This window comes from Tursiops truncatus, chromosome 10, assembly GCF_011762595.2.
Source record: "Tursiops truncatus isolate mTurTru1 chromosome 10, mTurTru1.mat.Y, whole genome shotgun sequence".
Classification (NCBI taxonomy): domain Eukaryota; kingdom Metazoa; phylum Chordata; class Mammalia; order Artiodactyla; family Delphinidae; genus Tursiops; species Tursiops truncatus.
This window is the reverse complement of record NC_047043.1, coordinates 2,340,583-2,354,288: the sequence shown is the minus strand read 5'-3', so window position 1 is coordinate 2,354,288 and position 13,706 is coordinate 2,340,583. Positions and strand designations below refer to the sequence as shown.

Genomic DNA, 13,706 nt, shown 5'->3' with positions numbered 1-13,706 from the left:
GGAAGGGGGAGAGGGAGGCGGACAGTGGAAGGGGAGGGAGGGAGAAGGGGAGGGAGGGGGAAGGAATTCACCGAGAGTCCAAAGATGAGGACATAACTGTGGAGAGAAAAGGGAGAGTGCACAGCTAAAGGCACAGGTGGTGAACAGTGAATCTGTTTAAAGATAAAGCGTATGTCACACACCATAAGAACTATCTTTACCAAACAGACTGTGATTAAGGTAAACCTGGACAATGTTAAAATGACTGTATTAGTCTCCCAGGGCTGCCGTAGCAAAGTACCACGAACTGGGCACAACAGAAATGTCTTGTCTCCCAGTCCTGGGTGCTAGAAGTCCAAGATCAAGGTGATGGCAGGGTTTGCTCCTTCTGGGGGCTCCGAGGGGGATCTGTTCCAGGCCCATCTCCCAGCTTCTGGTGGCTCCCCGCAGCCCCTGGCGTTCCAAGGCTTGTAAACGTCCCGCTCCAGCCTCAGCCTCTGTCTCCACGCAGCTTTCCTTCCTCTGTGTGTCTGTGTCAAAATGTCCCTCTCGTTGTAAGGACACCAATCACTGGATTAGAGCCCACTGCTTACAATCCAATATGATCTCATTTTAACGTGATTACATCTGCAAATACCCTATTTCCAAAGGAAGTCACATTCACAGGTACCAGGGCTTAGGACTCGGACATGTCTTTTGGGGAAACTCAATTCAACCAACAATAATAATACAACAATAAAATGAAGAGGAAGAAGAGAGAAAATGGAAGCAGCATTTGGAAGGAGACGATCGATACTTCCTAACGTCGAGACGTACAGTATAGACCACTATAGGTGTGCGTACACGTGCACTCAATCTTCTGTGATCTCTTATACTAAGAGGACTAATCTCTTTTGTGGTAAAGAAACATTTAAGTCTCAACAACTTTAATTTATTTTTGTCCTTTTATAAAATAAATAAATTTTAAATGTAATGATTTGTATTCTTTTAAAGACCCCAGTGACTGCTTAAGAGGTTGTCCCATGAAGCAATTCTAATACTAAGTTCCTCCCTGACAACCGTCAAAACCACCAGAAAGTGTATCAATAAGCCAGAGATCTAGTTATATTTGAAGCCCTGGCAGCTAGCAGCGTGCTCGGTACATAGGTTTGCTAAATTGGATTATTTTGTTGCTAATTATGCAGCGTGTTGTACTAGATAACATACAACTAAGCCAGTGCCCGTATGCCCTCTGGAATCTCGCACCCTTGGAGGTACATGGCGTCCAGTTTCCAAGGACTACATTGTTTCATTTCTCTTTTGCACCCAACAGTCTGACTCCGGGAGGTTAATTCCAGACGGAGCTGACGGGGAGAGGGCACATCTGTCCACAGCTGGGCTAAACCCTGTGCAGAAAAGGAAAATGAATTCCCTCCTTCTTCTCTGGAGTGTATATCATGTCCCCTGACCTAAAGCCGTGTTCTCTGGCAACATAGTGATTTCATCCTCGGACCAGAGAATCTGCTTGTAAAAAGCCAGGGGTGATAGCCGCCAGCTCCTGGGGCTCAGCCCCTTCCGTGCAGATGCATCCTTGCTCTGTTGAATGCAGCCTGGCTCAGAAGTAAGCAGATGCTGACAGATGCCGCCAGGCGTGCTGGACATCCACAGACTGACCCGCCGTGATGTCCACTGTCCGCCCTCCCCTCCCAGGCCAGCTCGCCTCCACCCTGCTTGGAAGGCAGCAAGGGGACTCAGGTTTGGCACGGAGCCGGCCTCAGCTCTTACTAACAGGCCCTTGGGAAGGAAAGCCGGGGCTGCCTGCCTCATGCCTTTTGATCTGCACCCATCGGGTGTGAATGGCTCTCCCTCCCTCCCTGCCCCAGTGCAGTCGATGTTCTGCTCACTTACAGATCCGGGACCTGACAGGCTGTGTCTGCCGTCCCTGTGCTGACTCACCCACCAAGCCCGTCAGGACCCCAGTGCTCCCTTCTGCCTGAGAAGCCACTCGCTGGGATGTCCGGCTCTGGCTCACCTTTGCTCCGATCCCCGCAATGTCCCGTCCGTCATCCCCCAGAGAGGTGTTAACGCAGCAGGCACGGAGGTTGCAGAACTCTGGTGGAAGGTGGGCAGGAAACAGCTGTGTCCCTCGTGAGTATCAGGACCATTTGCTCAGGAGAGGGAAGCACAGACGCTGGTGGCCAAGGTCGAGGGCTGGAGCCGATACACACTCTACAAATATCTTGATCCCAGGGTGGGATCTTGTGTCCAGGTTTGGTTTGATTTCCTCATTTGGTAAGCTAACTAAGAAGAACTGCGGGGAGGGTGGAGAAAAGTACATACTCATTTAAACTCTCCCCTAGTTGTCAAGTGACGGGTTTCAAGCTGGCTGGACCTCGGAGATCACTGTGCCCAGCGCTCTCTCCATGGAGGAGAAGACAGAGGGATGCCCAGATGGGCCACGGCTTCCCCAAGGTCCCACAGGGGGACAGTGTCCCGTCCCAGTCCAGGGCTATTTTTTTGCCTCCTTGGAGAGTGGTCCCTGCGCATAACCATGCGAATTTGGGATGCTGTCAAGTGCTTTACTTTGCCGTGTCCAAGGTGTGAACCAGCCAGCTGATAGTGATGCCCCCGGAGACCTGTTTGGGAAGGGAAAGCTCACTTCCTTCCACACGTTGGCTGTGGGTGGTCACACTGCAGCCAGGGTGCCCCGGGCAGGGCCGGGGACGGCGGCAGGAGCTTCATCGTGGAAGACTCCCTGGGGATTACGGGAGCGGAGGCTCTTATCCGACTCCCAGTTATGGTCCAGCGGCAGAGGACAGACACACCGGCCCCAGTGGAGATCTTGAACGAAGGAAATGAACAATCTGGCCTCCTGCATCTTTAGGCCGCTGAGCACCGTGACCTCTTCTGGAAGGTTCTCTGGTCTGTGGGACTCGCTGCAGAAAGGCCGCGCTCAGCTGCTATTACTACTGCTCCCTCGGTTTGCAGAGAAGTTGGGGGGAAGGGGGACGATAGGGAGTAAGGAGAGATACAGGGTAGCCTGTGGGGAAGTAATGGGAGGGAGGGGAGGGGGAGGGAGGGGGAGGGGGAGGGAGGGGAGGGAGGGGAATGGGGAGGGAGGGCGGGGGTGAAGGGGATGGAGGCGGTGGTGAGGGAGGGGGGATGGGGAGGAGGGGGAGGGGAGGGAGGGCGGGAGTGAAGGGGTTGGAAGCAGTGGGGAGGGAGGGGGAGGGAGGGGAATGGGGAGGGGAGGGAGGGGGATGGGAAGAGAGGGGGGACGATGGGGAGCGGGGAACTTCCCACAGCAGGCCTGGCTGTTCCACTGTGACCCTGAAGAAACAACAGGCTTAATCGAGCTGAAGTTTGGGGTTTCAGGGGACACTGGCTCACAGACTAAGGGGAGAAGGTGGGTGTCAGGGGCTCACAAAGCCAAACTGCTCCTTCAGGGTGAGTCAGCCCAGGTTCTCTCAAAGGAGAATGCGGATAGGCTATTTGGTGGATCCGTGAGCAGGAAGTAATAACTTGGGGGAGGAAATGGAAGACCTCCCAGGTCCTGTCTTTAAGGTGTGCCATCGCAGGACCGTGGACCTCAGAGCTGAGAGCCACCTGCCTTAGAGGCCGTCCACCCGTCTGGGCATCCCGGGTAAGACTCTGCTCCACCCTCCTCCTTCCAGCAGTTCCGAGACAGCGGGTCTCCTTGCGGATGGACCCCCATTTCATCTGGGGGAGCTCTAACTGTTAGAACATCATCCCCGTACAGAGCGGGATGGGCTGCCCCGCATCTTCTAGCCTGTATTCTAGTCCTTGCATGTAATTCTCAGAAGTCAGATTATTACACTGCTGTGACAGTTTAGAGACTCTGTGTGTGTGTGTGTGTGTGTGTGTGCACGCGCACACACGGGGAAGGGGAACTCCTACCTCGTCTAGACGTATAATCTTGGCAATGCCAGAGAACTAGCAAGCAAGCCAGTGATTTATTCAGTTAGAGGCTATCAATGACTAATTCTAAATCGTTTCATCGTGTTTGAATTTACAAATCTTGAATTTCACACCAGGGAAACAAGTTCATCCAACATTCAAATGCTAACATTGGAAATATTAAATCAGCTCAGAAGAGCGACTCACCCCTGTGTGGATGGTCCTCTGCTCGGACACGAGCTCGGCTATATCACAGTGCGCTGGTTGAACTCTTTAGTTGAACGTCATTTACCCTGTTAATTCGCTCTTGGTACAGAAGTCCCATCAGAGCTCAGACTTAAGATGCAGGGAGGACGGGGCTGACGTGCGAGGGCCCAGCTCCTGTGTCAACCTTGCAAAGAACATTGTGGTGCTTCTCAGACCTGCAGAGACAGGCCGTTGCCAGGACGCGCCAGACGCCCAGCTGTGACGTGTCCCACATGGTCACGGAGCGTCACCGTCGCGTCTGGCTCCACCGTCTGATGCTCAGCACACGGGTCAGGGACCAGAACCTCCGCCAGGCGTGCCCCTCTCCATCCCGGCCGCCTCTGCCCTTGCTGGTCGCTCTTCAGAGGGCGCAGCAGAAAGCCCTCCTCCTTCCCACCGGGAAGCAGGGTCAGCTGGAGGCTCCTGTGGGCCCCAAGAAAGCTGACGTTTCAGTGAAATTGTTATGATTCCCCGTCTATTCTGAGGCAGAGCTGAGAGCCGCTTCCAGCTGCCCTCCCATCCGCCCCTCCAGGCAAAGCTCAAACTCGACACCAGCTCTCTCGGAGGAGCCGTTGAAAGGAGGCTGACGGAGCAGAGTCTTACCCGGGAGGCTCAGATGCGTGGATGGCCTCTAAGTCCTGAGGGTAGGTTTCTCCCGCGTTCGGTCATTTCTTGGACTGTGTTAGTGGTCATCTCATGTCAGGCTTCCCAGAAGCAGGGCCCGAGGCCAGGGCTGTGTGCATGTGATCTACTCCGGCAGGTCCCCTGGGAAAACTGATTGAGGGGTGCGGGCAGCAGGGCAGGAAATGGGGGGTGGCCCATCCATTCCCTCCATGGAGGCATTCTGGAGGGAAAATTGCAACTTGGAGTTTGTCTTCCGTCAAAGCAAGGGCCTGGGCTTTCAAACTCCTTCACCAGTTGGTTACTAAGGAGCGTCCCCAGGGAGGGACCCCCAGGCCCCTGCGGACCCCTGCACGGGGAGCAAAGGCTCTGGTCGCCTAAGGCCCATCCTGCATCAGGACTGCCGTCAGAAGCAAAGCACAGGGACCCAGGACACCCCAGCTTGAGAGCTCAGGAAGCCTAAGAGGGGCCCACTGCGGTGGTCCCTGCCGATGGCACTCTGGGCCACTGCTGCCCAGCTGGGCCGCTCCTCAACCTGCTGCCGCCAAGGATGGGGGATAAGAACTTAGCGGAACCCAGTTACAATCCGGCACCAGCAGGTACCCAAGATGGGCCTCGTTCCTAACATCTCGCTGTCTCTGCCACACACACACACACACAGCGGAGATGCTCACACACGCTCCAGCTGCCTTCCAAGCACAGCCCTAGAACAGTCAGCAAAGCTGGATCCCATTTCCCAAGACGCTGGCCCGGGTGGGAGGCCCCTTCCCCTCCCCCGCTCCCGGGTCCCACATCCTCATGCCAGCCTCCCCCCTCCCCCGCCCACGCTGCTCCTTCGGGCTCCCACCTCTTAGGGCTTCTGGGACCGTCTGAGAAAGAGCTCCTGTGTCCTGAGCCCTGTGTCCTCTGTCACTGACCCTAAGCCTTCCTCTGCACCCACAGGATTGATCTGTGGGTCCTTTCCTGGAGCAGCACATCTGTGTACAAACCTCTCGCGGGTTTCTGGAGGCTGGGCTCCTGGCCGCCAAGGCCTCTGGCTCCCCGGGGCCCTCGTCCGTGCTTTGTAAGGCCCGGAGCTGTCCGAGCTCAGCCATTATCGTTGTTTCTCCCAGTTTTACTGTGGCCGGAGCCTGGCAGCAGCCTGGCACCTCACCAGCCCTACCCAGCAGCACCTGACGTTGGGCCTTGTGGAGATGCCGCAGAGAAGAGCGTTAGCACCGCGGTCTAGAAGCCAACCTCCAGCACTGAGTTGTAAGAATAGAACCAAGAATTCCTAGGTATTCTTCACCCAGTTATCGATTATTAACATTTTGCCACATTTACTTTATTACTCCTCTCTACATTTATATGTAGACTATTATTTGTTTTTTTTGTGATACGCGGGCCTCTCACTGTCGTGGCCTCTCCCGTTGCGGAGCACAGGCTCTGGACGCGCAGGCTCAGCGGCCATGGCTCACGGGCCCAGCCGCTCCGCGGCACGTGGGATCTTCCCGGACCGGGGCACGAACCCGTGTCCCCTGCATCGGCAGGCGGACTCTCAACCGCTGCGCCACCAGGGAAGCCCTAGACTATTATTTTTTGTGAACAATTTGAAAGTTCGTAGCAGACACTCTCTACCCCAAAATATTTCATCATGCATTATGTAAGAACAGGAGAGTTCCCTGACATAACCACAGTACAATGATCAGGTCAGGTGATTTGACGTTGAAACAGCACTACGATCTAACCTACCCTGCTCCGGACGCACAGGCCCAGTGGCCATGGCTCACGGGCCCAGCTGCTCCGCGGCACGTGGGATCTTCCCGGACCGGGGCACGAACCCGTGTCCCTGGCCTCGGCAGGCAGACTCCCAACCGCTGCGCCACCAGGGAAGCCCTCCCTTCATCTCTTAATCTAGACCAGGTCCTCATCATTTCTTTGTCTTTAAAGATACAGATTCTTTTCAGCTTTGACGTATAAGTGACAGGGCTGATATTCGTGAGGAGTACAGGCCCCCTTTTAGAGAGCGCTCCCAATTCGATTTTGCATATACGTGTTCTCATGATCGGTTGCAGGTTTTGCATTTTGGCAGGAACACTGCCTGAGAGATGGGTTCTCAATTCATCCCACAGGAGGGACCAGATGTCAGCTTGTCCCATCACTGCAAACGAGAGCTTTCCTCACCTGGCAAGGTCGTGTCTGTCAGGTTTCTTTCTTTGCTTGCTGGCGGTGCCAAAACCCAGGAACAGCCAGGTCTCTTGACAAATCATTGTTTTAAAGCAGAAATCAACTATGTTCTAAAGATGTGAGTCCTCAGTTAATAAGTGTATAAATTTAACATAATCTCCCTAAATGTCCTAACAAGTTTCCTTCCTTCAGAAGTAGACAAGCAAATCCACTGAAAATAAACAAGCAAGGTAGCCCAGGAAAACCCTGAAATAGAAGGAAAATGAGGAGGGATTGGTCTTCCCGGTTCTTAAAGCCCATCACAAGGCCTTGGTGATGAATACAGAATATGAATGGACAGCCCAGTGGAGCAAAAGAGAAAGTCCAGAAATAGAGCCAAGTGCACATGGGACATTAATATATGACCAATGTGGGTAAAGGTGGATTTTGTGATAAGCAGCGTAGGGACACGTGGATAGTTGTCGGAGAAGCAGGACCCACGCCACACATGGTACATCCAGAGAAACTCCACCGGGACAAAGTTGTAAATGTAAAAGTAAGACCCCGTAAGTGCTGCTGAGGGGGTCTGGAAGTGGGTCCCGCCTCTTCTCCCCAACACCCGCCCCACAGAGCTCGGACCACTCACCCCTCATTCTGTGCCCTGGACGGCTGCCCACATGGACGCTGCCAGCAGGCTTCTCCCAACAGCCACGACCAGACAGGAGGGAAGCAGGGACGTGAGGGCAGGGTGTTCTGTTCCTGGTTTCCTCCGCAGACGAGGGCCCCTCTCTAGGAGGCTTGGCCTACACAGCTCTCTCCTTCCAGGCTGCATAACTCCTCCGTCCCCTCATCCCCAGGGGCCCAGGGGTGATGCATCTCGGTTGCTGCTGGGCCCCCATTCTCGCACTGCCCCTGGGACGCCCCTAAAACTTGCCCACGCCCTTGTCAGTATTCCCTTTGTACGTAACCCCCGCCTTAAAATCACCCTAATTTGAGTGTGCCGTGTCATTCCTGTTGGAACTTTGACAGAATAACATCGGAGTCGATTGACATGTCAAACCATGTCCCAAAATCCAGCAGCCAAAAAGCAGAGATTAACAATTGCACATGTAGACAACAGCAGTGTCCACAGAGAAGCCAAACCAGAGCGCAGCACAGAGTGGGGAGCAGGGCGAGAACTAGGGGAAATATTTGTACCTCACGACACAGAAAAGTGTTTTTCTCCAAAATACATGAAGAGCTCTCAGAGATGAAAGCAAGAAAGACCACAGGACCGACAGAAAAATGGGCCGAGGTCGTGGGCGGTTCACAGAATAAGAAATACATGCGGTCCAAAAGACACGCAAGCGTCACAGTCAGAGACACGAGCCGTAAAACTACACAAGGATACAAGTTTTCCTCGATCAGACTGGAAAAAAGACAAAAGTTCGACAAAACACTCTTGCCCGGGAGCCAGGGAGGCCAACACTGTTCTCCTTTCTCGATGGGTCTACTCAACTGCCCATACGAGGGTCACGGCCAGCAAGGTGTCAGATGGACTTTCCCCTGCCTCAGTGACCCGCTCCTGGGGCTACAGCTGACGGGTGGGCACGGACCTCTGCAAGGTGACTCCCAGAAGGCGTTGTCTGTGGTTCTGAAACACATGGAAACCGCCTAGTGGCCGGATCCGAGGACCTGGCTAAGTAAACCGATGACTTACCCAACCCGGTGGAACCGCCTGTCCCCGTGAGAAGGAACGAGGAAGCTCCCTGGGAACTAAAATCACAGTATTTTCCGGACACATCGCTGAGTAATGACAGAGTAAGTGCAAAGTATGGTATAATTTGGTGTGCCAACTTTGGGGTAAGAAAGTAGGAAACAAGAACACGCATTGCTAAGTTCCTGTTTTTGCAAAGAGAAAGGAACCCAAAGGCACCAGGAAGCAGGGCTGGGGAGTGTGGTACCAGGCGGGCAGGAGGGAGCCTTCTCAACGCCCGCCCTCCCTTCTGCTTTCCTTTATGACCGCGGTGCTTGTTCCAAAGGATGGAGAATAAAAAATACCAGGATGAAGGGGAGGCGGAGAAGTGGACCATGCTGCCGAGCCTGAGGGCAAAAGGAGCCCTCCTCCTCCGTAAGGGTGTCGGGTCGCAGCCGGCGGCCAGGGGCGAAAAGCGCGGGATTCGCAATAAAGCAGACGTCGGATTGAACCTTGGCGTTTCTGCCTTCCCGCTGGACAGAGACCTGACCTCTCTGAGCCGCAGGGGGCGTGTGCCAGGGAGACGGGGGTCTTCTCAGCACTGATGTCACCGTGTCATGAGGATGGATTAGGTCACTGCCATCCTTAGAAAGTGCTGGCTCCTAGGAAATACAAGACATTGCTGTTCGCATAGCTTTTAGGCAGGTATGCTGAAAGGTAAGAATTTAATGGCCCACATCAACTCTTTGTACCGAGAATTCTCCCTGGAAAATGAAATTACCGTCTTTGAAATAAATGCCGAGACTCCTCTGTCTTGAGATGCGTGGCTCAGGGCTCCTTGCTCAGCTGTGGCTCCATCATTTAACAAGCACGTCCAGGAGGCGGGGGGCGGGGGGGGGGGCGGGGGGGCACACGCCACGCTGCACCCCCCCACCCCCGCCCCGGGATCCCCTCCTCACTCACCCTCTCCTCCTGTCTCGTGTCCCTTCCCCCCCATCGGCCTCCCTTCCCCTTGGCCTCGGCAGTCACAAACGACCCGAAAGCTAAAACCAGGGGTGACCTCAGGAGACGATCCGCTGAATCCACTCACGTCGCAGACGCACAGACCAAAGTCCAGCAAGTCAGGGTCTGCCCCCGGCCACCGCCGCAGGGGTCGCAGACCAGGACCGGAGCCAGCTTCCCGTAACGGGCCCTCTGCGTTCGGCTCCCGGACGCCAGCTTACCCTAGAGACCCCAGGCCCCGTATGGGAGGGAAGCGTCATCTCTTCACTTCTCATCCGCGTTTAGAAAGCAACCGGGTCAGGAGTCACGTCGTCATTTGGGGTTTAAGTGAGATCAATGCTCCACGCCGGCAACTCAGTGGCAGCCGTGACTGTCAGAGCGGTGGAGACGGAGCCCATCACAGAGAGGCCCCGAGGTCCTGCCCGCACGTGGGGGGGTGTGGGCAGCGGGGGCCCCGCGGGAGCCCCCGGCGTCGTGGCCCAATCTACCCAAGTCTTCCACCACGTAGCGTCTCCTCTCCGGAGAGGCCTGGCTGCTGCACCCCGAATCCTCAGCCTGGCAGCCGCGGAACAAGAACCGAGCTCTAGAGCGAGGACGGAGCGAAGCCCAGGCGGGGCGACCACCCGTCGGACGGTGACCCCCCCGCTACATGCCGTGCAGGGGTGAGGGGTCCACAGACACAGAGAACTGTGGCAGGACACAGAGCTCAGGTGCGCAAGAGGGGCCTCACTGTCGCTCTTCCTCAGTCTCATCTCTTCCTCGAGTCTCCGTTCTGCTTGGAGGGCGAAACCTCCGCCCCCAGGATCACTCGCTCATTTCACAGGAAACGCAGTCCGTGCTGGGGGGCCCCGCGCCTTCCCCACAAGCGGGCCTCTGAGGCCACACGCTGCCCGCTGGCAAGCCCACTGCCTCTCCCTGCGGGTCCCGGGCGTCGGACTCCACCCAGCGTCCCCTCCCTGGCTCGGCCACGCCCTCTGTTTTCCTTCCCCAGTGCCGAGGCCCCTGGGGCTTCTAACTCTCGCAGGCTTCTTTCCTCTTGGGGCTCGGGAAGAGATTGCCCTTCCCGTCCCCTGGACTCTGGGGGACCCTGTGGCACGTCGATGAAGTGCGAGCAGACCTGACGTCCGTCACTTCCAGGTGGAGACTTAGAAGAGCCCGGGAGCCGGTCACCCCCTTGCTGTACCTCGGTCGTCAGAAATGCTTCACGCGGTGGCGTTTCCATCCCTCCGGGTCTTGGGGTGACGACCGGGTGAAGCAGACACATCCCCTCTCAGGAGGGACGTGCAGCCTGAGCAAGAAATGAAACATCATCACTTTAAGCCATTGAGATGTGGGGTGTTACCATCACACACCTAGCCCATCCTGACTTACACAGGGGGAATGAAGGTTTAGGGCCAGCAGATAAGGGGGGTTCTCGGGGGCCCTGTGCAGCCAGCACGCTTGGCTGTCACCTGCCCTCTGCTGCCCACACCGCAATGGGCTGGGGTCTCCTCTACAAGGCTTGCTGTGACCCCAGACTTCTCCTGGGAGTGGGGCACGAGGCCCTCCTACTCTCAAATTCCCAAACTTCTTTCAGGCGTCTATTTCCATTTCCCACCAGAGGTCTGGCCCACCGAGTGGAAAGTCGACCGTAGTGCTGCCTCTAGCTAGCCCGCCCTGCCCGGGCCCTGCCCTGGACGCTGGTCTAGTTCCGAGGTCAGGACGCTGCTGGCCGTCCGCCCCTCCGAGGCACTGTTCACGGCCTTCGCTTCACGCCTGGATGCTTCAGCGCCTAAACTTTTCAGTTCTGCAGCACCCGCTCTTGCAGACCAAAAGCTCTTTTCTCAACAAGACCATCGCCTCTGAGTTTCCTTTTTCTTTTTAAAAATTATCAAAGTGATACATCCACACAATTAAAATCAAACAGAACCACAAGTCTCGTGATGAAACATGGCACCTCTAACGTTTCTATTCCACTGTTTATGGCAGTAATTCTAAATGTTATCATTAGACCATTACTTTTTTTTTAAAATAAATTTATTTATTTTTTGGGTGTTGGGTCTTCGTTTCTGTGCGAGGGCTTTCTCTAGCTGCAGCGAGCGGGGGCCACTCTTCATCGCGGTGCGCGGGCCTCTCACTGTCGCGTCCTCTCTTGTTGCGGAGCACAGGCTCCAGACGCGCAGGCTCAGTAGTTGTGGCTCACAGGCTCTAGTTGCTCCGCGGCTTGTGTGTTCTTCCCAGACCAGGGCTCGAACCCATGTCCTCTGCATTGTCAGGCAGATTCTCAACCACTGTGCCACCAGGGAAGCCCAAGACCATTACTTTTTGATTTATTGATTTTAGACATTATCCACTGACTTCCTGTCATGAAAAATGCGGGCTTTGTCCCCGGCATCACCTGGCCTGCAGTGCCTCCCATCATGGGACAGATCAGTAGCCTGTACTTACCTCATGAAAACCAGGAACACGTGATTTAATTCATTCCTTACACATCTTTTAAACTATTGCCCCTGGATCTAATAATAGTTGTCATTTGGGGGTTAATCATTTTTGTTTGCTTTGTTAATTCCCCCTCCAACAGCATCGTGAAAATCCTCTGAATACTATTGACATCTGATTGACCAGCTCCAGTTTTCCTAGGAGCCGTTCCTCCTAAACCCTCACTCCGGTCCTCCACCGCAGTCCACACGGGATCACGTCAGCCTCCGCGCCCCTGCCAGCCTCAGCCTGGACGCTCTCTGCCTGTCTGGTTTTAGATGCTTTGTCCTCTGGAGCCCATGCCTTCCTCATTCTCTGTTTTGGTAGCACAGCCTCTAATAACTCACAAGAAAGGGTGTGTGAGGTGTCAATATTTTTAGACCGTGAATATCTGATAAATGCCTTTACTCTCCCCTCCCTCCGGACGGACGCTTGGGTACGTTGAGAATCATGTCTCCCTGGTCCTCTGGCTTCCATTACGGCTTTTGAGACGCCCTCCTAAAATTTGCATACTCTTGTCTTTGTATGTGACCTTCTTTTTTCCCCCCTCTCTGGAAGATTTTAGGGTCTTCTCTTCCTCCTGGCGTTTTAATACCTCAGCAAGGTGCCTTAATAAGGGTGACTTTCCATTCATGGTGTGGGTCACTTTGTGGACCTTTCAGTTTAGAAATGTATGTATTCCGTGGTTGGGCTGTACACTTACAATGTGTGTACTTTGTTACATCTCAATAAAAATCTTAAGAACAGGAGAAGAAGAGTCTGTTTTGGAGCTCAGAAGCTGAAATGGGAACTCTTTAGCATGTGTTCCCTCCCTGTGTCAATTCGTGCCTCTGGAGGCGAGGACCCAGGCCATGAGGAATTATGTTCACCAAGGAGCATGTGTGTGGGAGAAACGGCCCCGTGTCCCAGCACTTTGTCTCACCTCTCTGTCCTGGCTCATTGAGGCCTTACGGTTGCCCGCGAAGTAGGTGTGATTATCCCCATTTTACTGATGAGAACGTTTAAGTAACTTCCCTGAGATCCCACTGACTCACACTTGAACCTGACGTGGAGTCTTGCTGACCCCACCGCTCACCTTCTTAATCGTGATGCTCGAGGGCCTCCCTGGGGAAGTATCCAAGGGCAGGGAGGAAAGAAGAGAGAACAGACCACCAGCTGCTGCCAGGAAACGCCTGTGCACCTCCACCAAGCCTGGACTCCAGATCGTCTGCTTTTTATTTTCTCTCTTTCTCTCCCTTAGGGAGACGGTGAGTGTCCCAGGTAGACTCAAATAAAAATCCAAGCTCCCTGAGGCCAGAGAACTGTATTTTCAGATGCTTTGTTTCCTCCGAGGAATCCAGGAAAGATTAGTGATGTGTAGAATGTATTCTGCAATACATTCTTAGGGGACTAAGCATTCTAATCGTTCTCCTTCCCACGTGATTCTAAGATTAGAGTTCATTGGCTGTGAGCACATCCCCATAAACTCGGAGGCAGAGAATACCGTGTTGGCCCCTCTCCTTTTGAAAGATGGGTTTCTCTTTTTTTTAATTGCAGTAGAGTTGATTTACAACGTTGTGCCTGTCTCTGCTGTGCAACAAAGTGACTCAGTTATACACACACATATACATTCTTTTTTCTATTCTTTTCCATGATGGTTTATCCCAGGATATTGACTATAGTTCCCCGTGCTCTACAGTAGGTC

At 54.3% G+C, this 13,706-nt stretch overlaps 1 long non-coding RNA gene across 4 annotated transcripts; it reads right to left on the bottom strand.

Moving 5' to 3' along the window:
- Nucleotides 1–230: 230 nt before the first annotated feature.
- Nucleotides 231–13,352, bottom strand: LOC109551576 (uncharacterized). Of its 4 annotated transcripts, none has more exons than XR_012334291.1 (6): nucleotides 13,098–13,352; nucleotides 9,345–10,853; nucleotides 7,535–9,225; nucleotides 4,726–7,155; nucleotides 4,084–4,545; nucleotides 231–3,288 (listed from the first exon to the last, which is right to left on the bottom strand). It is a non-coding gene; the product is annotated as an uncharacterized lncRNA (long non-coding RNA). The 4 variants fall into 4 exon arrangements; XR_012334290.1 differs by having other exon boundaries at nucleotides 231–1,364; nucleotides 1,991–3,288; nucleotides 4,726–9,225; nucleotides 13,098–13,351; XR_012334289.1 differs by having other exon boundaries at nucleotides 4,726–8,521; nucleotides 8,929–9,225; nucleotides 13,098–13,351.
- Nucleotides 13,353–13,706: the final 354 nt, after the last annotated feature.